The following is a 22,111-nucleotide window of genomic DNA, read 5'->3' on the forward strand; positions in this document are numbered from 1 at the left end:
TCCCTATGAGTGACGGGTATGATATGACCACCAGTTGAAAGTAGGTTAACACATCCCACTTGAGGTTTCTGCTGGGAGATACCATAAGTTCTGTGAACCAAGTCTCGACACTGGTTGCTTTCAGGACGCTGTGTTATGCTCTCAAGAAATGTCTTTCCTTTTTTTTTCTCCAGTCTATCAGAGTCTTGATTCTTTATATTACTTGAGAATGACGTTATTTCAAAAGTTCGTTTTGTCAGCGTTGGTGTGGCTTTGTGTATGCAGTTCTCTTCTTTATCCTGCAACTGTGGTGCACAGTGTGTCCGTATTATTGTTCCTTATCGCTTTTCTCTGGTTTGGGGAAATGTTCTTATTTAAAGGTCACAAATTGAAACAGAGTTCTTTTGTCATTGTTTTGCTGCTCATGCGTCCTTCTTCCTCACCATGGATCTTGTCTGCACGTGCTGAGGTTCTTCCCCGTTGTCTGTGGTTTCTTTGTGGTTGGATGCAGCTAGAGGGCTTTCTCCTATATAAGGTTTAATGTCATTCAGGAAGAGCCATGCCCTTCTGCCCTGCACTTTGACGGCTGAAGGAGTGCAGTCCTCCCCAATGAAAGGGCCATTGAATCGTGGCTCATCCTACTTCTTCCTTGTAAAGTTCCTCATGAGAACAGCGTCACGAGGGAAGACGGGTGGCGCACATAGACCTTGCGCGAGTCTGTTCCAAAACGTCCTGTTGTGTTTTATGCTGCGCTGCACCCTTTTCTTTGTCGCTGCAGCTGGCCTGAAATGACAGAGAGGCTGGATATCATACAATTCAAGTACTCCTGCATCTCTGTCCCCAGGACCTCACTGGTTGGCTGGGCATCACATCTAGCTCTATCTCGGGGGGTAACAGGGGTCCTCATCCTTCTGCCTGTGACTATCTTGTGCGGCGTGAGATGATGGTCGGAGCCTGGTTGGTTCCGAAGTGCATACAATGCCAGTGGTAGACAGTGCAACCATCCCTTTTTTAATGTGAGTTTCAGCTTGGCTATCCTCTCCTTTAACTAGCCGTTGAGCCGTTCACATATGCCATTCCCCTCCGGATGATACGCCAACGAGAACTTGTGCTTTATACCAAGCAACAAACTGATCTGCTCAAAAACTGCATTAACAAAGTGAGCCCCGTTGTCTGATCTCATTACCTCGCACACACCCCATCTAGGGAACACTCCCTCACTATAAATTTGGCAGCACAGGTAGATCTGGGTATGCAGAGGGACCTGCTTCTATCCATCTAGAGAATGGACACACCACCACAATTAAATACCTGTACCCGTTGCACACTTGGATCATGTCGACGTAGTAGATATGCCAGTGCTGGAATGGCCCATTTGGCCGGGGGATAACTCCTCTTACTACTTTTAGTGTGTGCCCAGCGGTGAATTGCTGGCAGATTATGCAGTTCACCATGAAGAATACAACATGCTCTGATAAATTTGGTGTGAACCAGTCTTCTGCGAGCGTTGCAGCGAGAGTTTCTTTTGACATGTGTATAGTGTAGTGTAATTGCTCCAATGCTACTTTCAGTAGGGTGACAGGCATTATTGGTTTACCAGTGCTGTCTTGCATCCACAACCCGTCAGAGGGGTTTAAGGAACACCCATGACGCTTCCACAAATTTTTCTCCTCCTTAGGTACCTCCCGTTGTAGCTCCATTAGCTGAGCCTGCCCCATGTTGCTATAGGCTTCGGGTGTGGCTCGTGCTACCATCGTATGCTCATGGGTACGTGCCACCTCCACGTCCATGATTGTTTCACTATTGGATGCCATGCGCTTTGCTTCCGTGTCCGCTTCATGATTTCCACGTGACACGAAATCTGTCCCTTTGGTGTGGGCGGCGCATTTCATGACCGCTATGCCCACTGGGAGTTGTAGTGCTTTTATCAACCTGTCCAATAAGGCTGCATGTTGCACTGGCCTGCCATCCGCTCGGAGGTAGCCCCTCCTTTTCCAGCGCGCTAAGCCTGCGTGCACGGTAGATGTCACATAGGCAGAGTCACTGTACACTGTTAGTTCCTGGTCTGCATGATTCTCAATGGCAAGTATCAGCGCCAATAGTTCTGCAGCTTGCGCTGAATAGTGAGATGGTATTCGTGCACTGACGAGTACCTGCAACTCTCCATTCGCTAGGTGTTTTATCACGGCCATGCCTGTGTATCTTTGTCCATCTTCTTGGTCAATTCTTGATGACGATGAACGATCTCACCACCTGCCAGTGCATTTTCCTTTACCCTGGGGATTTCATCATAGAATTCTTCATAATTTCCGCAGTTATGTGCGGGTTCTCCCTCTGTGACCGGCTCAGCTATGAACGTAGCTGGATTCACAGATTTACATTGCACTATTTTGATTGATGGGTTAGAGATAATTACTTCTTACGCGGATGCTCTCTGAGAGGTTAGCGTGCCCTTAGGCTTCTCTAGTATGGCCAACAGCGAGTGTTCATCATACAATGTCATGGAGCCTCCCATCACAATGGATGATGCCTTTTCAATGGCGAACGCAGCAGCAGCTAGATTTTGTTCGCATGGGGAGTGGCCCTTCATGACTGGGTCCAGACTCCTGCTTTAATATGCTAGGGGCTTGTACCCCAGTGAGGTTCGCTGCGCGAGCACTGCCGTCATAAAATTACCATCGGTGTGTGACAATAGGTAGAATTCCTCTGCATAATAAGAAATTCTAAGAACCGGGGCCTTACAAATTGCCCCATTGAGTTCTGCAAACCCCTTTTCCATTGCCTCGGTCCATTCGATTTTTTCCCTTGTCGCCTGGGCCTTCTTTAGGGCCTGAAGCAAGGGCTTGGTGCACGCGCTGTAGTCGAAGACCCATGCTCTGACATAATTGCACAGGCCTAAGAAGCTTTGCATTTGTTTTATCGTGAGTAGTTTAGCCGTGTTCATGATAGCTTCAGCCCTTTCTGGGGTTACCCTTTTCCCTTCGTGTGAGATTAGCTGTCCTATGTACAGCACCTCTTGTTGACAGTATTGTAGCTTTTCCTTGTCAACTTTATATCCTTTCTCAGCCAGGATAGTCAATAGCTGGACAGAGTCGCGCCTGCATTGTTCCTCAGTGGTGCTGCAGATCAGAATGTCATCCACATACTGCAAAACAACACTGTCTACTGCAACATTGCTTAGGTCCATCTGCAGGACTCTGATGAAAATGGATGGAGACTCACAGTATCGCTGTGGCAGCCTCGTGCTTTTCAGACGCATTTGCCTGAAAGTGAATGACGTCAGGTCTTGTGAGTCACAGTGCAATGGGATTGAGAAAAACGCATTTTTCAAGTCAATCACCGTGAAATATTTTGCCTCAGTGGGTATGTTGCATAGAATTGTGGATGGATTCAGGACTAGAGGGAACTCGGCTTCAAATATATTTCGTTTAATGCTCTTAAATCTTGGATTAAATGCCAAGACCCTCCTTTTGATTTCTTGACAGGGTAAATCACTGTGTTGCAAGGTGATTCTGACGTCACTAGGATGCTCTGCTCCATCATGGCGGAAATTGTCTTCGGGATCCCTTCATCTGCCTCTCTGGACATAGGATATTGTCGTGCTCTTGATAAAATTGCTCCTGGTTTCAGTTTAATTTTCACTTCACCTGCCCCCTTCAGGAGGCCTACGTCATAGGGCCCTGTAGTCCATACTATGACAGGCACTTGGGCCATGTCATCTTCGAAGTATTCTGGACGTATTAGTGCCAGCATCATTCTCTGGGGCACCTCCCGTTTGATAATTTTGACCCACAATATGAGACTCACTTCCACCCTTGTCTCTTCTAGGTCAGGGTGTTCTTCGATGGCGATGATCGCACACCATTGTCTGCCTTCATCATCATATCCTTCGACCAACACCACTTCCCCTCGCTCCCAGGTAGATTGTATCATTAAGGGAAATACTTGTCCCTCTTCTTCATGCATAGGTATTCTTGGTCTGAATAGGAACTCATCAGGTGTCCTCATAGTTCTATCAGCGAGGCCTGGCAATCCCGCCAGGAGCACCCGCACGCCATATGCGAAGACTTCTGGTTCTAATGGTATAGCTCTCATGGCTATACGTCCGGAGTATGCTCTGATCATTTCGCACACATTCGAATAATGCATTCCTGGAGTGGACCACACTATACTATTTTCGGTAAACGAGATTGTCATATTCAACTTAGTCATTAAGTCCTGACCTGGGATGTTTAATGGGGTCTGATATGAATATAATAAGGGTACATTCATTTTGCACACTCCCACGGTGACTGGGAGGGCGTCCGTAAAGGGAACTCTACTGTGAGCTCCGTGAAACTCTGAGTATCTATGGCTTCGCCGGACAAGGACAACTTGCCTCCTCATATGCACGAGCATGTTGCACCCGTGTCAACTAAGAAGGAATATTCTTTACCCCCTATGACGACATTCACCCTAGGTTCCCTGTTAGGGTCTGGTGTCACTGATAGGATAGAACACATCAGAGTCCCCCGTGAGCTGTCCTATTTCATATTTAAGTTTGACCCACTGTATACTTGCTGATTTCCCCCATTTCCAGGGTTGATTCCCCCTCCGGAGCTTGTGCCCTGAGACATTTGTGGTGGTGCCTGCTGGGATTGTCCTTGCCATACGTTCCCCATGTGCGAGGGTTGAACCACTTGCTGCGCACCTTGCTGCGAGCCTGACACCTCCTACTGCACTGTGTGATTTTGGGCACTGCCCTAGTATGGGATGGCAGGCTGATTCACCATGCCTGTTCCCATTCCTTGGCCGTTTTGCCGCATGCCTTGGCTTCCGCACATGCGCGCCACATGTTCTGTCATTCCACACAGCCAACACACTGGTGGTGGTCGGGCCATCTGTCCATCTGGCGTAGCTGGACTGCCCATCTGTGCGTTCTGAAAGCCACCTTAACTATTCTGAAAGCCTCCTTGGTTGCCTCGAAACCCACCCTGATTACTCTGCCATCCTCTTCCTCCAAAACCCCTTCCCCTCGGGTAAAATCCCAAGCTACCATGATTATTCAGCGATGGGTTAGTCGCTTGCTGTGCACGCAGTTCAGCTGGGCTTGTCAACATGGCTCCCTCGAGAGCATACTTTGAGAGTTTCTTTTGCACCAGCTTTGCCTCCTCAGCCTTACGAGTTGCCTTTTTTTTCCGATTCTTTTCTTGCAACAATCTACAGTAATGTGCAATTGTCAACTGTATTTCAGCCCATGGTTTGGCTTCTATTCCTACCAATTTATTAAGTTGTTTTTGCACTGGCTCGGGCAACCCCTGGCATAATATATGGTAGAATAAGGGATAGATTTCGTCCAAGACTCATGTGTTTCGAGCACCCACAAGTCTTGAAAATTCTGGATATAAATCAATGGATCCTCTGACTCTTGAATTTTCCGAGCCATTATAGCCCCCATACCAGAAGTGTCTGGATATAGCGTTTGCAGCGCTTTCCACACTGCTGCTCTACAATTATTAAATGGCGCTCCGTCATGGGCGGTGTTAATTAGGGTACTCTAGGGTAGCATGCCCGTTTCCAAACATCGTCCACTCTTTCACCAAGTATGACAATTAGGAGGCCCTTAATGTCCCCTATAGCTAAGGTGACACCCCCCGTCATTTTCTCTAACTCATGTATCCATTTCCCGGCTCCCGATGTCAGCATTGGAAGCTTATTTTTTAGGTTCTCTCGGTCCATGTGTGGCCAGGCAATATATTGTGGTCTTGCTCCCCCTTTTTCTAACAGCGGGAATTGGAATGCGGGGTCTTCCTTTTCCTTCCCCATAGCTCTCCTGTCAAGGCAGTGCCCTTAATCTGTCTGCATAAGCAGGTACTGGTGCCACCCTCTGATCGTGGGGTGTTCCTTAATGTCGGCCGGAAGGCACGGCAGACTTCGGTGTCCTACTTGCAGACTCCCTAGCATCTGACCATTGTATCCCTCGGTCCCCTGGGAGCCGTTTTTTGCACCGTCTCCCTTCCTCGTGTGCCTCATACTCCGTTTCCCCACCAGAGTCTGATTCTGAATACTCCCAGTTCACACAACTCCTCGCATCTTCTTCGTCCTGCCCAATCTCCAGTCTGTCTAGGGACAGACCCTGTTCCCACTACTTCGGGTGACATCCTCTGTGTCATATAGCTGAGGGCTCTCCAGGCGCTCATCATCCCTTCCCCCATGGGATCTCTGTTCTAGCCCCATCTCATCGTACATCTTATCAATCGTTTCCCCGATGCTTCTGGTGTCGAAGTCATCCTCAATATTTGTCCCACTCGTACCTGGTACCGAGTCATTTGCAGGAAAAAATTCTTCTGTGTCCTCCCACTCTACAACAGGATTGGGTTTTTGACTTCCCGCTCCAAATATTCCAGATCCCGTGCCCTCTGTCAGCGCTTACGTTCTGCTTCCTCATTTATTTCTTTGCGCTTCTTTGCTTCTTCTCTAGCCTTATCTATTTCCCTCATCCTTTCGTCTCTACGTTCCTTTGCCCTTCTAATTTCCTCATCTTCTATTCTCTTCACTTGCATGTCACGTACCCTTTGCTCTTCTTCCAACCTTTGCTTATTCTGTCTGCACTGGTCGTAGACTGCCTTCTGTTTGCGATCCAGCTTTTTCTCTTGCTCTTCGCAATATAGTTTTTCTCGCTACAGCCTATCCTTCCCTCTTGTCCTTTCATAATCACTTACTTTTCCATCTAGTTTCAGCAATATCTGCCCTCCCATCCATTCGTCTTTTGCAAATGTTATCTCATCAGTTCTACCTTCATTTTCCTTTCATTTCCTTCCCTCTCTCTCCCTAACGAGAGATGCACAACTCTGTGCCTGATCCTTTCCTTCGTCATTGCGTCTCTCCTTGTCCCTCGGGACTGCAGAGGCAATATTAGTTTCCTGGTCCTTTTCTTTAATGTTGTTGCTACTACACGTAGGCGACTCATATGCAGTGTTTGCTATACCTCATGGCTGCCTTTAGTTCTCTTAGTGGGTAGAGACCCTCTGTCTTACTACCCCCGATGGCTGGCTCAGGTGGGGCCGGTGGCACGGTAGGCGTCTCACCCCCCTTCGTGCATATGTTTAATATCCAGTCTGCAGGAGGCTCTTCCTCCTTCGTCTGCTCAAACATCTTCCATAGTTCTAGAACAGGAAGATGTATCTCTAGCTTCTTGCCTGTATATGTGCCATGTAGATAAGTCGTCATGTGCTGTAAAACGGCTTTTGATAGGGACGCATTCTGTGGCCAAGGCATAAACATCTTGTGGGCGGTACCCTTAACCCACTCTGTGCTATACTTTTTTAATTTAGGTGAATGCTTAGGTAGTTGCTTGCATAGATGCGCAAGTGGGGGGACCTCCTCCATTTCAATTCCATTACCAATAATGTTTATACAGTTTGTTATCCTTCTACTAGTATGAGCGAGCACCAGATACGCAAGCTCCAATCCAATCTTTTCCAGCCAAAATGTATACTATCAATTAACTCAAAACCATCAATTCATTGGCGATTCCCTCTTCTTCACAGAATCGCGTAAAATCAAATTTCATCTCACACAATCAACAATACAGTTCTCTTACATTCAGCATACAACAGAACACATAGGACAGACACTTGACAGACTAGACGGACACCAGCTGGTCATACATATACCTGCCTTCTAATCAATACCCCGTCATGGAGTTTAAACAAACTCTTCTAATGCGTCTTTAAACGTCATTGTAGTCTAATTGTCCCTTATTATATGAGCTCTGAGTTCACGTTTCTTCTGACCGCTGCATTAAAGTGCAGGAACAAGGCGAATCCTTACGTTTTTCTCTCGGGTGCCCCCCCGGTAACCTTACGTTTTTCTCTCGGGTGCCCCCCGGTATCTTTACGTTTTTCTCTCGGTGCCCCCTGGTATCTTTACGTTTTTCTCTCGGGTGCCCCCAGTATCTTTATGTTTTTCTCTCGGGTGCCCCCCCCCGGTATCTTTACGTTTTTCTCTCTTATACTCGAGTTATTAACCCCATATATATATACAGTCTTCTCTACTTCTAACTATTTTATTTTTTTCTCCACCACCCTCCGTTACCTTTCCCTTGCTTGTTCTAATGCCTACAAGACATTTGCCAAAGTAACGAGTTGGTTGTTTTACTCACCGATCACATCTTTTCCTTTCTGGAGCTTCGTGATCACCACCCCTTCCTCTTCAGCCTCTTGCGGTTTTTTCGTCCGATTGGCTGCCCGTGGGAATGAGAAGGGTCATGCTTGGAAAGGCGGGTTCCTTCAGACCCACTGCAGATTTTTATGGATTTACTCTATCATTGTCCACAGGAAGCTTCTCAGCCTACTCAGTCGGAATGGCGAAAGGACTTGTGATATTGCCGAAGGCCTAGAGTTACTTTGTGCTGTCGGTCTATAGGTGTCTTATAACTATATTAATCAACAATCCATAATCGATGGCCGAAACCATCCTCACGCTACCAAGTGTAAAAGAGGACAAGATATCCACTGACAGGCCCATAGGTCAGTGCTCACCCTCTAGTACTTGTAAGACAAGATAGCTGCACCACGTGAGGGATGGGGGTGCAAAATTCACTTACTCCAACACGACTCAATAATGAGGACTCAGTAGTTTGGCAAAGGGAAGTCCATTTAATGACAAGTACATCAAACAGGGAAGCAGTTAGGAATCAGTATTGTTGCAACCACCCGTCTCGCTCCGACTTCCTCGAAATTCAGTTGAACAGCAATTCTCATAGGCAATATTCGTCATCATTGACGTCTAATTCTACAAAACTCAACATGCAATATAATTGGTTAGGAAAGGTAACTTAAGTATATGTGCTATATCTGTATGTGATAACAGAGCATGCAGATTGGATAATTCTTATCGGGTGGGTGTCTATACTCCTCCCTCTATATCACACATGATAGACGTCACTACAATTACAACGTCTCATTGGTTCTACGATATATAGGACCCTAAATAACTTGGTCCATTGAGATTGGGCAGGTTACACATAAATTTCCACTTTTAATTAGCAACATGCAGAATGGACACCCAGGTGCCTAGTGTCCCAAGTTTCACCCTGCCTCCCTTCCATCAATCAGTATCTTGGGGCTGTGTGTCAATTAGTTGGCTGGGCATGGTCTTGAAACTGCAGCCTCTTAACTGGAGAAGTTACGGCTCCCTTGGATCTGGGTGACATCAGACGTTAGTAATTCTTTGCGCTTGTCTTGGTCACATGTCGGTTCACCGTGAATCTGCTTCAGTTTCCAGCTTTTAGTGTATTTAATTCTGTTTTCGGCCTCACCACCTGCATCGGCCTTCCTTATCTTGACCTAAATGGGGCAGGCTGGTATGCTCTGAAGTTTGAGTCTTGTTAGCTGACGCTCTCCTCCCTTTCTCTGGATGACCTCAATTTCCTAGGCATGAGCCGCTCTTTGTTGAGTTTAGATTCTGCTCCTTCTCTTGACTCTAGCTGGGTTCATGAAACTTGGCCTGTTATGGCTCTGGCAGCCTGGGTACATTTCTGCTTTACAAAATGGAGTCGCACTTGTATAGCGTGCCTTTTTGAGGTACATATAGTTGGCGCCTGCCGCTCTATTCTTCTACTAAGCATTGCACGCAGTATCGTTTTCTTTAGCTTCTTGTGTTCCAAGCCTATTTACACACGTTTCACTCGGTGGTTGCTTCCATCTTATCTCGTAGCTACGTTTTCTCACGTTTTAACATCGTCTCTTCTCTGTGTCCATTACATTTATTTTCGTAGCTACTCGCACCGGCGTGCTATCTTCGATGGCTGTTTTCGTTCATTCGCGAATCTGTTCAGGCCCTTGTGTCATTTCCACTGGCCTTCCATTAAGGCTCTTTGGGTCTCTTTATGGACCGTCTGTAGGTACTCTTCGTTTCGTATCAGTGGCTGGTAAGGCTGTCTGATAGGGTACCGTGCTGCCCAGGGTTGTCTGGTTATGGGCGCTTCAACAGGTATGGATCTTCTGATGTACACAGGGCAGAGCCCCAGTGCAGCTCTTTGTTGGTTCATCTGCTCCTCATACGTCACATACCTTGACGAGTCCGTTCCTGGTACCTCGAAATGAGGGGCAGGCGTGCAGGCCATGTCTGGGACCTCCTCTACAAGGTCTCTACTTTTAAAGGTATGATATGTCTTGTCATGCTTGAACAAATGTTTGCATCTTCTTCCCCTGAGCTTAAGCAGCACTTGGCAGATTCAAAGGAGATAGATCCTAAGAAGCTTGTCATAGCAGCAGACTTGTGGGTGTTACATAGGGTGTACCACAAGGACAAGACTCATCCTGGTAAGCAGGAGGAGGGGGAAAAGTCCAAAGATAAGGAAGGTGGAGAAACCGATAAAACATCCTCCCATAAGGGCCACAAAAGAAAAAATAAGGGTAAGACACAAGAGAGCTCAAAGGGTAGTCGAGGTCAGCCTCCAAAAAAGAACTCTGGTTATAGTAAGCCTCCCTATGTAAACAGACCCAGTGGATCTTGTTTTGCTGGTGGAGCAACTGACCATGTGAAGGGGGATCCCAGATGTAAGGTCAAAACCTTGGGGGTCCACTCTGCTAATCTGGCCTTCTCCTCCTATGAGGAAGAGATTACAGGGGTATCCTTCTCCTCAGACTCCTTCCCCAGTGGGACAGAACCTGAGGTAGTTTTAGTTTCCCTGGGTTCCTGGGAGCCTAAAGTATCTGAGGCCTATGCTAGGATTCCAGATAATTGTCACGCTCACCTGATATCCCCGGGGGTATCTGGAAGGCTCTGAGATCTGGAATCCTGGATGCGCAGTTGCCTAGTGCTGAATAATGAATCTGCAATTACAGAAGGGAGGATTTTTGATGTCTGTCTGTAATGGGTGAATCTACCACCTCCCTCTGACCGATTCCCTTCCCACTGGGTTTTTTCTCACCTTTGTTATTTGGAGGGTGAACTATCTGTCCTGCGTTTCTAGTGCAGGGGCGCTTGATGTTTGGTGGTGAGCTGCCCGAGTTGCTTCACTCGTGCAATACGCCTTCCTTCGGCCCAGGCCTGCTGTGATTCCAAATCAGTTGGTTGGCCGGTAGGTTTGTTAATTGTAAGTCTTTGCTCTGTTTATGGTGGGAATTTGTTAATGTCTTTATCGCCTTCTTTTCAGGTGCGAAGGTCTTGATGCTGGCGTGCCGGATGGAGAGGCACGTTTCTAGGTAAGAGAAAGCGCAAAACGTGACACCTTTATTGTCTTGTAAAGTTAACCTGTGTTTTCTTCTTCTTCTCTTCACAGGCCACTGTGAGCTGCGAGTGGATGAGAGCGCGATGAAAAACTGGCCCCAGGAATCCGTTAAAGTAAGTACAGTGCTGTGCGGTTGTTTAATATTGAAAGCGAACCTGAATATGTCTCTTTTCCTTTGCAAATGTTGCTGTGGTGCTCTGGATGGAAGCGCGGCATAGCGCGATGGAATTCAGGTAAGACCTATGGAACGGTGAGAGTCACGCTGCTGGTTGCAGAATAACGCAAAGCGTGTTCTGCAGTCAGGGTGTGGTTTATATCGCCCAGGTAAAGTAGTACCAGGGAAAGTAGTTCCAGGCCTGTCACACCTGAAACACAGACCGCATGGCTTGGTTCTTAGAACTAGGCTGTGTGGGTGCCTCCATGTTGGATTTAAAGACCGAGGCAGTCAATTGAAAGTAAGCCTGGTAAGCATCTCCTTACAGAATGTGAGCCTGGTGCCAGATGCGCCAGGACTGGCTCCAGGAGCCTTTTTGCTGTCTTGAGGCCAATAGAGTAATTGTGGGAGCTTGCTTGTGGCACAGCTTGTGGCCCCTGACAGTGGTCATGACAATAATACCAAGCACTACTTTAAAGACAGTGTGCTGATCAATGGAGTAGATACTCCAGCTCTTAGGGATAGTGGGTGCAGTCAAACTGTAGTGGATTCTACCTTGGTAGACACAGAGGAAGTTGCCAGCGCTCCTCTGGCCCCCACTAAGTTGGCTGATGGTCCACCTCTCATGTTCCCAGTAATACCTATTAATCTTACTATCAATGGTACAGCAGTCAGAATTCCAGTGAGCATACAGAGGAATGTCCCAGGAAAGGTCTTGCTGGGAAATGATCTCAGAGCTTTAGGGCTTGTGGGAGATACAGCTGAAAGACCCTGCACAAGGTCCCAAAAAAGGGCAGCACTGGCCAAGACCAATGCCATGCCCCAGCCAACGGGGACACCCAAGGCTAAAGGAGTAAGAAAATCCAAAAGAGGGAAAGAAAACATTCCCCCTAACTCACCTACCACTGAGGTGGAGGTAGTTGGTCAATCACCAGGACCTGACGAGGACGTGGTGATACCTGAAATAATTGACCCACATGACCATCCTGAATTAAATGACTTGTTAGTAGAAGGTGGTCCTGATAGGGAAGAATTTAGTAAGGGCCAACATGAGTGCCCATTTCTGGAAGGCCTAAGGAGATAGGCCTGCTCCCAGCTTGAGGGTGAACCTCCTGGGAAGCATAGGATTTATTTGGAAGGTGAGCTACTGTATAGGGAGCCTACAGAGTCTACAGAAGGAGACCATATGAGGTTGGTGGTTCCCCTTGCTGTAAGACCCTTCCTCCTGCAGCTGGCGCATGAAGTGCCCCTGGCTGGTCACCTTGGAATCAAGAGAACCAAGCAAAGGTTATCCATGCACTTCTACTGGCCCAAGACGGGGGTGCAAGTAGAAAGTCACTGCAGGAGATGTGCCTCCTGCCAGTCATCTGGAAAGAGTGGCTCAACAATCCAAGCTCCATTGGTACCACACCATTTTAGAGGGTAGGGATCGACATTGTTGGTCCCCTTGAGCCCCAAACATCCTCAGACAATAGGTTTATCCTGGTGCTGGTCGACCATGCCACCAGGTATCCTGAGGCCATCCCATTGAAAACTGTGACTGCCAAGTCAGTTGCAAAAGCCTTGCTTGGCATATTTACCAGGGTTGGCTTCCCTAAAGAAGTTGTTTCTGACAGAGGCAGCAACTTTATGTCCAATATATGCAGGCCATGTGGAAGGAATGTGGGGTCACCTATAAGTTTTCCTCTGCATATCACCCACAGACCAATGGCCTAGTTGAACGGTTTAACAGGACCTTGAAGAGCATGATTGGGGATCTGGCAGAACCACAAAGAAGAAAATTGGATCTTCTGTTATAGTTTGCCTACAGAGAGGTACCACAAGATGGTGTTGGCTTCAGCCCTTTCAACATCTGTTTGGTCACCCAGTAAGGGGATCCTTAGCCATAGTCAAGGAGGGATGGGAGATGCCCACTCCCCCACAACTACCAACATAGTGGACTATGTGCTAGTGCACAGAAAAAGGATGGTACTCCTGATGGGTCTGGCTAGTGAAAAGTTGAAGGCAGGGCAAGCTCTGGTGAAACACTGGTATGACCAGAAGGCTTCCCTCATCAATTTCACCTCTGGTGAGCAAGTCCTGATCATGAATCCTATAAGGCCTAGAGCTTTACAGGACAAGTGGTCAGGCCCTTACACAGTGGTGGAGTCACTGGGTGAGGTCAACTATTTAGTGTACCTTGGAAGGGCCGGTCAGGCTCCAAAAGTGTTCCATGTATATAGGCTGAAGGCTTTCATCCCAAGAGTTGAAATCGCAGCACTGCTGTTGCCTTCAGATGTTGAAGAAGAGCAGTCTGACCCTCTTCCTGACCTGTTTCAAAGCAGTCCTTCAGACAGCTCCATTGAGGGTGTCCAAGTGACCCCTTACCTGACTTCTGATCAACAGGCTGAGGTGAAAACTTTGCCTAGGCAGTTTTCCCCCTTGTTTTTTCACAGTCCCCTGGTTTGACACCTAGGTGCAAACATAACATTGACACAGGAGACAGTGTACCTACCAAAAGTAGGGGTTACAGAATGTCAGACAAAGTAAGGTCTTACATTAAGACAGAGGTCAATAAGATGTTGGATCTTGGGGTGATTGAACTCTGCAGTAGTCCTTCTACCAACCCAGTGGTTTTGGTTCCAAAGGCAGTTACTTCTGAACTGAGGTTCTGTGTGGATTACAGGGCTCTGAATGCTGTCACCAAGACAGATGCACACCTCTTGCCTAGAACAGATGAGCTGGTGGATACATTGGGTGCCTCCAAGTATCTCAGCATGTTTGACCTCACTGCAGGCTATTGGCAAATAGCCCTTGCAGAGTATACCAAGGAAAATACAGCTTTCTCAACACCAGAGGGTCTTTACCAGTTCAGGGTAATGCCTTCTGGGTTGAAGAATGCCCCTGCCACTTTCCAGAGGCTTGTGAATCATGTGTTGAATGGGTTGGATGAATTCTGTCTTGCATATCTGGATGATATAGCAGTTTTCAGTGCCACCTGGGAAGACCATGTGAAACACCTTGGGATTGTGTTACAGGCTCTTCAGAAGGCCCACTTGACGATAAAGGCCAGTAATTGCCAGAATGGACAAAAATCGGTGGTCAGTGGTCTACCTTGGACATGAAGTAGGTGGAGGGAGGATACAGCCTCTACCCAGTAAAGTACAAGCAGTACAAGACTGGCCTACCCCCACTACACAGACCCAAGTGAGAGCCTTTTAGGACTCACTGGGTACTACAGAAATTTCATGGCAGACTATGGTACCATAGCTACCCCTCTTACTGCTCTCACTACTCCAAAGAAACCCAAGAAGGTAACTTGGTCTGAAAAGTGGGAGAAGGCCTTCAATGGCTTAAAAGACTCCTGTGCCAGGCCCCTGTTCTCAGGGCCCCTGATTACCAAAGACCTTTTATTGTGCAGACAGATGCCTCTGACACTGGGATAGGAGCTGTACTATCACAAGTAGATGAGAAGGGTAAGGAACACCCTATTGGCTTCATTAGTCGCCAGCTTAAGGACAGAGAGCTCAGATGGTCCACATTAGAGAAAAAATGTTTCTCTGTTGTGTGGGCCCTAAGTAAGCTGAGGCCCTACCTCCATGGGACCCACTTCACTGTGCAAACTGACCATAAGCCCTTAAAGTGGCTAATGAAGATGAAGGAGAGAATCCAAAGTTACTTAGGTGGTCCATAAGTTTGCAATGCTTTGACTTCACTACTGAGCATAGGCCAGGTGTCCAACATAGCAATGCTGATGGGATGTCCAGAATATTTAACCGACCTGAACAAGAAACTCATCCAGGGGTGGATTCATTCCCCCTGTCCTTAGTCTGGGAGAGGTGAGTGTTAGGAAAGATTTCATATGTGTATGTTATTTTCCCTCAATGTGTCAACCCCCAAACATTTTGCTGCTGTTTAGACACCATTGGCTGACTTTGCCAGAGAAGCACAGCCTTCAGCTACACTCCTCTGGGCTTTCGCTCACTTTTTATGGGGAAACTGACATGCCTTTAAGACAGTCAGTACTGGGAGACTTGTCCTTAGTCCTTTTCTCATGTTGCAACTTTTGTGCAACATGTAACAAGTGTGCAATGTATCTTACCATACAGCACACTTTGGTCTATAGGCATTTTCAAAGGCCCTAGGTACTCTTGCTGGACTTTTTATGAACTGTGCAGATGTGTCATGAACAGGACTGGTGGTAGCTATCGTTTCAAATCATTTTTAACCCTTTCCTATCATGTTAACCGCGTTAACCGCTTTTGTCACGAATAGGTGGCCTGGCTCCAAAATGGCCATGCCACGAGGTTATTTGTCCTGTCCTTTGGCCATCTTGCCCCTTCATCTTCCTCAGGTCGAGTCGACCCAGGCCAGTCCTTATTTGGTCATGCATTTTCCCGCGAATGCCAATGCTTTTGCGGGCTTCTGCATGCCTTGTGTGTATGCCTCCAGGATGTGGGCTGGGATGTCTGGTCCCAATACACATCCTGGGTTCCAGTGAGTCTGGAGTGTCCTGAATGCATGAGACCACCATTGTCTGTGATTGGTCCATGCATGAAGTGAGTGCTTGTGAGCAGATCTCCCATTGGGTCTTCTCTGTTTTGGCGCGAATAGGAGGCTGGAAACACCACTACCATGTAGATCTCCTGAGTTCTCACTGAAGGATAGGATCCAAGTATCCTGCAACTACGAAGCCGAGGAACCGCTGGTGACCCGCTAGAAGGTTTGGCACCCTGGGCCAACTGTCATCCCGTGGGACCCCTCTGTACATGGTTGTCCTAGAAGGTCTGCCAAGACGCTTTGACCCATTGGAATAGTGGTACCAACGATTCTCAGCACCTTCACCAAAACCTGCAAGTAAGCTTTCTCGGAAGTGTCCCTGGGTCAACCAGTGAGCTGACCAGCTTACACAGGACCTTTGCTCTGTCTCCGCCATCCTTTTGAGGAGGCCCTCGAAACTTGGTATTCTGCTAGCTCTCTGTCCACGGCACCCTCTCACCGAATTTCATATACTTGGCATTCCCAGGTCTGAAGTGAGAGGAGTGCGCCCGGACCGGAGTAAACGCGGTTACCGTGTTGCTCTGCTTTGGCAATGTCCTTTGCAAGTCTGTTGCATTTGTGATCCTCTTGCCCCTCAAGCCTGCTGCAGTGAAACCGGGGCAATTCATCTGCCACTGTCCCATTTGGGAATCATCGCTGGATCTCAGGAACTAAACGGTGCCGAGACGTCCATTTTGCCACATTCGAACCTGCAACCGAATTGGACTAAACTGCTGAAGTTTAGGTCTCCTTGCATCAGGGACCAGTGAGAAATCAATACTCCAACTGGTGGCCCCTAGCGCAAGAGCCCATTTTTACGCACAAGTGGCCCCTCTCCTGTCCACCGCTATTGCGCAATAGCAACTCCATCCCGAACTCTCGAACTGCCTCTGCCTTCAAGTGGAGGTCCTTCTTGACGGACCTTCTAGCACCTTCCCGAGCTGCTAGAGACCCCTGAAGAGACCCTGTTTTGCCCATTGGAACACCCGTGTGCGTTGGCATACATGTAATATTGAGCACAATGCTCCCCTCTTCTTAGGGCTTGGACTGCCTCTTAGTTAGGTGAATAACTGATGTTGAACTGGGTCTAAAGGTTAACTGCACTGCCTGTTTCCTTCCCCTCTAGGTTGTCAACATATTTCGTGCAGTCACCCTTTTAGACCCCCCTGGTCTTGTATATATATATTGTATTGAGTGTGATGTATTGGTTTACTTAGTGTTACTGTGATTCTTTACTATGGTCTATCTTACAAAGGCCTTGTAATACATGTGTCTATATTTTTAATATAACACCTGTCTGGAGTAATGTGTAAGTGTCCTTGCTCTGTGTGCTCATTGAGGTCCTTCAGTCACCCTCAGCCCTCCTGAGACTTAGTCTTGACCGCCTGCCATAGCTACCCTGATTAGTCTGGCTTGTCCAGAGGTTACCCTGTTCTAAGAAACTAGGTTGGCCTTCTGAACCTATGCCCCTCCTGGACAGAGTTCAGAAATCCTTCTTAATACCCATGACCTACAAAACCATATTTCAAACATTAGATAAAATACGGCTTTCACACGTGTGAAGGAAAATAAGAAAAATTATGTTTAAAAGCCACTGTGCACCTTGGAAGAGGCTCAGAATATGAGTAAAACCAGTTTTTGGCTTAGGCAGGAAACCACTCAATTCAATGCCTTGCTTCCCACTGGACGGTCGCACCTATAAGTGAACCATTCTGCAAAGACATGTGATGTGGCTAGAGCTTGACCAAGAAGTGTGAGTTCCTACAGCACCCACTTCCAAGGCTGAACTGACAAACTTCAAAGGGTGTAATAAAAGTCTTTTGTTACAAACTGAGCCAGGGGGAGACTTTAGGCTGTGGGGAATAAAGCACCGCCCTCCCATATGTGGCAGATCCTCCAAATCGACATGAAAGGATTGATTCATTTTAGCATTTTTTTTGTCAGCATTCAGAATAAGAAATCATTTTGTTTTATGATATTTTTCAAGGTGATTTCCAGGGAGTTCTGGAGAGACTAAGTGCATGTTCCTAGGACTTTGTGGACTGAAATGGCCAGTAAAGACTTGTTTCTGGCTGATTTATAAATGGGACAAATATGAACATTGGTGGAAAGATGGAAAATGAGAGTATGAACATGCTTAATCATTTGCAGAGTTATAACTGATATTCATTTCATGAAAAGGACAAAAGGGGGCCAAGAGGCCATGCTACCTTGCACAGAGTTGGGGTTCAGCTTTCCTAATTCCATATGCCCCTCTGAAACCACCTATTTATTTCTTATGGCGGAGGCTAGTATAAGTTTGAAGTTATGATACATAACACAGTTTTGCTAAAAATTGGACCTGGGAACAAAGAACTGTAATAAATGACAAACAGACAGATGATGCTCTCTCCCTTGAACCAATAAGGCCAGAGGGCGGAGATAGGAATGGTAGGCTGTCCTATCCCAGTGTATGAGTAATTCTAGAGTACTTCCCCCAGATTGTAAAATGAATGATTTCATTTGGGCTATATGGAGAGGAGACTGTACTAGACAAAGGAACAGACAAACACAAGAATCCAGGGAGACAGGAGAAGGAGGACAGAAAGGAGGCAGCTGATCCCATCCAAGAGAGTGCAGAGACCAGACCCCTTGCCCAGCTGTCCAGGGTGCCCTGAGATCCAGCTGGCTGTCCAGAATCCTATCCAGGAGAGTGCAGAGACCAGACCCCTAGCCTGGCTGTCCAGAGAGTCCTGAGATCCAGCTGGCTGTCCAGAATCCCATCCAGAAGAGTGCAGAGACCAGACCCCTTCTCTAGCTGTCCAGATGGTCCTGAGATCCAGCTTACTTTTCAGAATCCCAAACCAAAGCCCACTTTGTAAGTAGCAAATAACCCTAGCCCTAAACTGTATAAACCTTTCCCTTTTGTAACATGGCATCCCATGAAAATCACACTGATAATCCCATTGAAAGTCCCAAATTACCAGTATAATTCATTCATCTTCCCCTAGTAGAATCTGTATTAGCCTGTGTATGTTAGTGTATTTCTTTGATAAATCGCTCAGTTGTCTGTATAAACACTTAGCAGTATTAGGAAGTAAATCAATTCATTCCTCATTGAAATGCACAGTACGAGTTGGTTAAAATTCAAAATTAACCCCATTGTGTCTAGTGTCTTTCTTTAATACCTATCGTCATTAAAGTATAGCCTCAGCAGAATTAGTCTCTGTCTAACAGACAACTGAATTTGCCCGTACATTGTGTGCATTACCCCATGAACTCCTAAATTGCATCTGTCCTATTAAATAACCCAAACAGTAGTCCCATTGTGAGTATCCCTGTTTGTCTAGAATCCTATCTGTTACGTACCTCTGTTCTTGTCCTTGAAACCCGATTTCCGATTTTGAAAGCTAAACCCCTTCCTTAGCTGCCTGTCATTGCCAATCCTGTGTAAAACGAATTTCCATTTGCCGTTTGTATTTTTTTTCTTTTACATTTGCTTTCTCCCCAAAATCGATTTTCCTATCTTGTTTCCACGCTGCCCTGGTGTACTTATTAGTAGTCTCTAAGCTTCCCTATTTCCTCAAGTGTAGCAACATGAATTCCCTTTCATTCTATCTCATATCCATGTGAGAAATAATCCAAATCCGAATCTGCCGTTTTGCTCCAAAAAACGGGGTTTCACTTTCTTTTCTGGCTTCCCATCTCGGGATGGTGGGCTTTATTTCAAATCTGAATGTTCTCCCTCTATCCTTACGCCTTTTCACTGCCGGCCATCCAAAAGAATTAAGTTAGCTGAGGTTTGGGGTGGGGAGGCTGTTGCAGGGGGGAGTGCTTAACCTTGGTGCTATCACAGGCTTTAAAACTATTCTTTTTCCTGTTTTGCCAAAAAAGATCTGTGTAAACTGTTTAAGGATTTCTGAACCAATTGTTCTGTAGGAATCATTGCATTTGTGTTGCCACATATTAGTGGCTGTTGTATTTTGAATATTTTTTTCCATTTTCATGAAATCATAAATTAATACAAAATCTTATTGATACACACCGGCCTGGTTCCAAGTCCATTGTGACACGGGGTGTTTGTGAAGGTTTGGGTGCAAGACGGGTTGGGGGCCAACTCAAATAAAAGAACCCGTGGTCTATTAAAGGTAAAAAGCGTTTTTATTGTGCATCAGATTCATTGTCAGGGGAAGGAGGCCCTGGCGAGAGTGTGCCGTGTTATAAAACTGTGACACATTACTTGCATCAACATGGCGCACCCTAAATCCTCATGACTCCACAACCAATCTACTGTGTCCCAATATTCGCATAATCAACAAATGACATCACTCTGAGCACTGACCTCTAAGCTGCTACCGAGACAGGGACAGATCTCAATTAACCACAATTCGATATGCCATAGGAATGTTTGACAGAAACCCCTCAACAAACCTAAGAAGCTTAAGAACAGGCTGTCTACCTCCCTTACTAGGATTGAGATGACACTGCTATGATGGCAACACGTGCAAGGATACTTTATAGGTATGTACGTTATTGTCACATGTGCTAAATTGCATTTCAGATCATCCTGTTGTCATACCCTGCTCTTCTATGCTGTCTCTCCCATAATGAACACTATGGAGAAATCAATGACTTACTTGATCAGGAGGCACTGGTGCCAGTGTATTCCTGTCATGCAGAAGATCTGGGAACACACCTTCACAAGTGTGATCAGGTCCGCATCTGCCAGTGGTCGTAGGTTCCTTCTGTAAATGCATGTGTCTCTCAATGATATGAAGGATCAAACTACAATGCCCTATGGGCTCAGCACTGAAGGCACGGTTATGACATAGTATGTTACATTTACAACCATACCACTTCTCTGCCATGATAGTGAAGGAAAAGGAGATGTGGCTGAGTGATCCCTGGATGAATATCAGACAACGGACTACTGCATCTGGTAGAAAATCCAGGAGGCCGGTCGGAGGTAGGATGCATACATGAAGAACATGCGGCCACTGTACAGGGATGATCACCAGTGCTCTTGACGTTACCTGACTGACTGACTGACGGCACATAAGCATTGCTTACTTCTTCAACTCCTCACTCCCATTACCCACTCGTATTGCGAGCATTGACTGCACATGTCACACCTCATCAAAGATGGCAAGCAATTGGACAAGGTAAGTGGGCAATATTTGGAAGGGTGGGACATTGTAGCGACTGTGTGTGAGTGGTCTAGTGTGTGTCATTTGTGTAATGACAAGAGTTTGAGTAGAACTACTGAGCTAACAGAGGAGGAACAAGCAAAAGGGGATGCAGAGCCAATTTAAAGGAGGGGGTCCATGGAGTGTATGTGTATGAGAGGCGTGAGCTCCAGGAGCAGAGGTATAGTAGGAGTAGCAGAATGGCAGTGGTGATAGTGTTGGCTGTAGGTGTTGAGGGAAGTGGAGATGGTGGTAGAAGATAGTAGCAGATGGTAGTAAGGGTCACTGAGTTGAACTGGCAGAAGAGGGAGAGAGCAGCAGTGAGAAATATTGAAAGTCGAAGAGAGGCAGAAGTAGTGAGAAAGTGTTGTGGTAGTGGAGGAGATGTATAAGCAAGGCGGAATCTGAGAAGGAAGGAGGAAATACAAGACAACAAAGGAGATAGACGTAGAGGGGTATTTGGATTTAAGATCAATAGTGAGAACAGGAGTACATAGAGGAGAAGTAAGATCAACGTGTGGAGGAGGAAAGATGGAGCGGGAGACTAGAGGGATGTTAGTAAGGTGGGAGAAGAACATCTTGAGGCCAGTGAACTGAAGGGTAAGGTGAGACCATGTGTGAGAGACAAGAGAGTGACACCATGTGAAAGAAGGCACCACCCCTAACTCCCAATAATACTAAGGGTTCTTGGTCAGGGATAAACTAGAAGGCACAGGGATTGCGATAGTCATCACTTCAGGCAAGTCACCAACACAAACAGATAGAATATCAAACAGATAGGTGTCCCTGCAGACAAGACCTAACATCGCTGTGAAAGAGAGCTGGTCTAGCGAGGGGTTAAACAGTCAGAAATCAGATAGAGAGTGAAAACCCTTCAGACCCTGGTAGACTTTACAGTTGCACAAATGAACCCCTTTGGGAAAAGTATCTGTAAAGTCCCACTAAACACCTTTTGAATAAATGTGGGATTCAGCATGGCCAGTGGTGGCATGCCATCCCCTGACAATATGAAAACAGTATCCTTCAAATCCGTCATGGCAATTGCAACATTGGCTATTCTTACTTCCTGGCCAATAA

The sequence above is a fragment of the Ambystoma mexicanum genome, chromosome 6q, assembly GCF_040938575.1.
Source record: "Ambystoma mexicanum isolate Mex_15411 chromosome 6q, UKY_AmexF1_1, whole genome shotgun sequence".
NCBI classification, from domain to species: domain Eukaryota; kingdom Metazoa; phylum Chordata; class Amphibia; order Caudata; family Ambystomatidae; genus Ambystoma; species Ambystoma mexicanum.